The following is a 6000-nucleotide window of genomic DNA, read 5'->3' on the forward strand; positions in this document are numbered from 1 at the left end:
CGCCGCGATACAAAATGGCCTCACCCCCCCTTATTTCATATTCCCCGGAGGAGGGGTTTATGTAAATATTGGGCCTGGTGATGTCAGCAAAACCTGGGTGAATGTGTAGTAGTCCCTAGCGGCCGTTTGCTGTAGTCCTTAGAAACTGATTTCTTTAAAAGCAAATATCTCCCTTTGCTTTAAACTTTGAACGTTTTAACTTTGCAGATGTTGTTTATGCTCAAGCAGCAACATTACACGTTAGCTAAAGTTAGAATAGTGAAATCGTGGTTTACCACCCCTTTAATAGAGAATGTGAAATTAAGAATATCTCATTTTTGAAAATGTGCTCATTTTTCCAGCATGGGTCACATTTATCTTTTAATTTAATTAGATGTTCATTCTATGATGTAACTTTTGCTGTGGCATTCATGTTGAATGTCAAATGTTTAATTAAAGTCAATATAGTAACTAGAAATCCTTTTTTATTATTATTTTAGAAATACAATCGAAAAGCAAGTCGCCTTTCTGCATTCTTCAGAAACTCGTGGCTGGCTATAAAAAGTCGAGGGAAAGAAGAAGTCCCTTTACAGCCACCGTCTGACACAGATCCAGCTGATCCACATCCAGGCCCGTCCCACCTCAAGAACCGCCTCTTTCCCAGGACCATCTACCTGTGAGTATTTCACCTCTTGTCTAGTTCTAGTCTAGTTTTTCTTAGTAAGCCTGTGTATTTAAACTCATGCCATACGTCTAATCCTTCATCCGGCATTCCCAATATAATGTGTCATGCTGATGAATCCATTATTTTCCTGATTCCCTGTCTAAAGAAATATGATTGTAAAGAAACTGATTATCCTGCATATTTAGACTCCAGGTTTATGAATCTCATATATTAACATGTTTGCATTTTTGCAGTTCCATTTTCCGAACTTTATGAAGTGGATACTTTGGCACTGTGCGCAAAGGCATCTGTAAATCTGATGGCCAGCAGGTACAATCACTCTTGCTGTGTTCATCAACTGAACCGTATAGATCAGTGCTTTCATCAAGTGCACTTAATAACTTCTTTTTCTTTTACAGGTCGCCATCAAATTAATCACTAAGCGTGAAACAGGACGGTATTCAGACCGCTATATCGATGTGGTAAGTTGCACATAATGCATATATTTAATATATCCTCATCCTGGAGACTTGTTCAGATTCGTCTTGAGAGAAACGCTGGAGTCAGTTAGTATGACTTGAGAGTTAGGGCAGACGATGAGAGAAATCACTTTTGTGAAAGTCCAATCAGTGCTGTCATGAGCTTCTCCTCACATTTATCCCTTCTTCAGATGCTTCAAATCGTCTGGTGAGGAAAAACAGCTCAAATCATTCAGCAGAGAGTCAGGACCCTTCAGCTTAATTTAAGGGCCCTGGCACACCAAACCGACGGTTGGCCAAAGTTGGTCCGTCGTTGAGCGTTAGTCAGCTATGTATTTGCGGCATGATCCGCATCATCTGCACTAATCGAACCTCGTGTGGTGTTTTTTGGCCGATTGAGCATGTTGAATCGACATGGCATAGTCAGCTTTCATTGCCGCTAGTTCTTGGTTTATATCGATGGTTTATAACGGAGAATTATGCACTGAATTTGAAAGCTTCTCACTGGATATCCCAGCGCTGTGATCGAGACCAGTCCGCGTTTAAACCTGTTCTGAGGTCGCGCTCCGCTGCCTATTATTGTCCGAGCTGATAAATGGTCTGCGCTGCGCAGCTAAAACAAGTAGCGTTGTTTCATTTCACGTCCATTTTGTGCAACAGAAATAGCAGTGCTTATTATTTGAGCAATGTGGTGGTGGCATCACTGCAACCTTTAGTCACACAGCAGGTCGAAAAAGGTCTTATCCCGCTCAAACACGGATATTGCGCTCGTCAATCACGTGATATTGATTAACTATATCATGATATAAATATGAGACAAAGACTCTCTGTGACGCCACATTGACACAATATCCTCAACAAACCCGTCTCCGGCGTGATGACTCCGATTTTCAATCAAACTGGACAAATATTCTGATCTAATCTCTGACCTGTAAAGTTGCCAGAATAATAATCATACACTCTTAGTTAATTGGCCAGAGGAGAACTGGCACCCTGACTGAGCCTGGTTTCTCCCAAGGTTTTTTCTCCATTCTGTCATTGATGGAGTTTTGGTTCCTTGCCACTGTCGCCTTTGGCTTGCTCAGTTGGGGACACTAAATATTCAACTATATTACTGACATCTCAGTAATATGACATAATTGAGTGGAAAAAAAATATGTAGGCCTTATATGGCAGCAATGTGCCACCGTAGCAGGTGACCTGTAAATGCAAAAAAACTGTTTCCATTGCGGTTTTCCGAAAATTGCCTTTTTCGAATTGCCTGAAAAACCACCTCATGTGAGCATAAAAACTTTTTTGCGATATATGGGAGTTTTGGCGAAATTGACTTTTATAATCACTTTTATAATTATCATTAAATAAATAAATAGATAAATCATAAAATTTGAGTAACTTGTCGGTTATTTATAACTTTTTTTGGCTCACGCACACGCACGCGCACGCGCACGCACACACACACACACACACACACACACACGCATTTAAATATGGTTCATTAAAAGAATCGACTCATGATAATGATTTATTCATGAAAATCAGACATTGCTATTGAGTCTTGGGGCAGGTCTCGATTTCTGCACTTTAAAATAACAAGGACGGTGTTTTTTCAGAAATGTAGTGAAGTAAAAAGCTAGATACTATGCTTTTCAAAGTAGCGAAGTAAAATTCTCCCATAATAAAAATAATATAGCAAGGCATATTTATTGCATTGTCATTTAGATCTCATGTAAATGCACCCAACGTTATGGCTTATGAACCGCCCGGCACATGACCGACCTTCAACACTGAACAGTGGTGGAGCCAGAGGGGTGTCCAGGGCATCTGACGGGCCACACTGGGTGCCACCCCAAAATTCTCATTTCACCTCCTACTGAAAGAAGCATTTATTTTGACGTGCGGCACTGTGGTGGTCGTGGCCAAGAACAGGCAGGACAGGTAGTGAAAACAAAAACAGAAGTTTATTTCTTCCAACAAAATGAAGGGAAAAATTATATTCAGGGGCAGATTTCAAACAACAAAACAAAACTTGAGGTATATTAACTGAAATAAACAAAAATGAAATAAGCTTAAAAATAAACCTCCCCTGTAAACAAAGTAACAAACTCAAACCACTAAGGTCAGCAGGTCATGATGGTAATGTGGCTGTGCAAGACTGACTAACTCAGGCTCTTACCCACAAGGCTATAAATACCCATTTAGCCTCTACCAAACAAAAATAAAGGTAAATATCAAAATAATACCTTTACTAAATAAACTCAAACAAAATAACATTTACAACCCAATATCCAGTATCATGCCTAACATAATAGAATCATAACCAAACATATGAAAAGGAAAATACTCAATCAAACAAAGGAATAACTGAACAAAATAAATCTAAAGATCCCTCCTAAAACAACACATGATGGTACAGTCCAACTTCCTCTGGAACAGCATAAGTTTGGAGGCTGAAGCCCCGCCTCTTCCTTTGTCTGCTGCCACATGGAATGCGGCCGTCACTCCATGGACCTCAAGTAATCTAGGACTCAGGTAAAATTAAACAGCAAAGAGAAATATAAGAAGTGTGCACCCTTCTGTATATTCAAGATCTTAATAAACTTTAACTCATTTTCTTGTCCGGTGTTGTTATTATGATACAGGGATTTAAATAAAGTAACAAACATTAAATTAAACTTCAAAACTAACTAAAGATAAAGGTCAAAATGTGAGGTGAGCTACGCACCCGTCACAGGCACATTATTCAGCTTTTGAATATTCAACATTATATAGCTTTAAGTGTATTTAGTGTACTTTTATGTGATAAATTGGAACAACTTTAAGTATACTTAGTATGCTTTAAGTATAGGGACTAATTACATGCTTGATTAGTGATATTAAATGTGCTTTATTTGTGTTATAAGTATACTTTATTTGTTTTATAAGTATACTTGTGTTATGAGTACATCTTATTTGTGTTATAAGTATATTTTATGTGTTATAATATCTTATTTGTGTTATAAGTATATCTTATTTGTGTTAAGTATACTTTATTTGTGTTATAAGTATACTTTATTTGTGTTTTAAGTTCATTACAAATTAATTACCAGTGTCTTCAGAACACACAAGCAATATACGTGTCACAAATGCTACAATTCTGAGCGTTACTCCCTAGTGTGACCTGTACCTGTGTTCTGACCTTGCTTTGTTCTACGTTTACGATCCTGTTCTGCCTGCCTTTTGATAACTGTCTGGATACTGGACTCTACCCTGCTTGCTGCCTGCCCTGATCTTCTGCCTGTTATGTCCATTCTCTCTGCCTTGGCTTTTACACTGCTGTTCTCCCTGGTGATTCGACCCAAGCCTTTTTGTACTTTGAGTTGGTTTTACCTAAATAAACTGCACATGGATCCCAACCTGCCTGAGTCCTCGTTACAATACTATGAATATCTTATTTTTTCAGGTTTATTTATTCACTTTACCTTCCCTAAATACTAAAAATTATACACTTTGTAGTCAATAACAATATAATGTATTATTACTTAGCCATACATTGTACAATATACTTTGAATTACATAATGTCACACAATACAGTAGTTTAAATGTGCTACCAAAGCTGTGAAGAGACATTTCATTAACAAGCCCAAAAACTTCACATGGTTTCAGAAAAACAAAAACAAAATCTTACTATGTTTTTCATTAAAAGAACAATGGAAGATTAAAAAACCCCATATATTATTGGACCAATTCCACTGACCCTCTATACACAAATATAAATGACACATTATATTCAATTTTCTGATGAGCTGCTCAATTTTACACTTGCGTCTGATGGCCGCTTGCACATCAGAGGCAGTTGACAGCAAAAACTTGTGAAGAAATGTCTGTTACGTATGGTAACCCACGGTGACGTACGTCAGATGTCACCGAATTGGGATCACTTCAGGGAGCCCCTATCAGCATCGAGATATAGAGAACAGGCCAATGGGGCATTGGCGTGCGAGATTTGCAATTCACCCAATACTCTTTGAAATCATAATTGCATTGCATTATGTTGTTTTAAATCCCAAATATTTTACTTATAACATTCATCATTGCCAATTATTCAGTTATTTGTATTTGTATTTAGGCCTGTCGCGATAGTCAATAAATAAATTAATCGCACAATAAAAAAAATGAGCTTGATCATTTTTCCAGTCGTGATCATTTTCATTTGCATGCTTGTTTGTTTTCCTGCTCCCTTTCTCTCTCTCTCTCTCTCTCTCTCTCTCTCTCTCTCTCTCTCTCTCTCGCTCTCGCTCTCGCTCTCGCTCTCGCTGACTGCGCACGCACCTCGTCCGTTTGGGGAGGTGCTTATACTCGACGAGTAGACTGGGTGTATAGCAAAATGGGGTCTCGCGCACTACTGCCCGCTCCGCGTTGATAATTTTTGCAACGCGCACCCTCGTGCTCGTGCGAACGCGTCGAGTTTAAACAAGGTTTAAAGCTACACTGAAGTTGGCAGTTTGAAAAATGCAAGTTAATTCTTCAGCTTAATCTTTGTGTGCTTCAAGTTCAATCTTTGTGTGCTAAAAAGGCACATAAGTTCCTGTAGAGATAGCATTACATATTCTCCTTTTTTTGCCAAATACATGAAAAGCATGTCATCAATGTATTCTCTCTTGCTGTATCAAAATCTCACCTAGCTTTCCTCCGAGATGGTCCCAATAATGTGCTTAAAGTCAAGTTAAATTCAGTTTCTGCATGATATAACAATTTTTTAAATACTGTATCCTAAATATTTGTGGATAATTAAGCTAAATATCATATACTGAAGTAAATTTCTGGAGTGTTAACGATTAAAAGAAAAAAAAACAACAACAAAAACCGCACAGAACCGAAAACCATGACCCTAAAACTAT

The sequence above is a fragment of the Gobio gobio genome (assembly GCF_949357685.1).
Source record: "Gobio gobio genome assembly, chromosome: 5".
In the NCBI taxonomy this organism is placed as follows: domain Eukaryota; kingdom Metazoa; phylum Chordata; class Actinopteri; order Cypriniformes; family Gobionidae; genus Gobio; species Gobio gobio.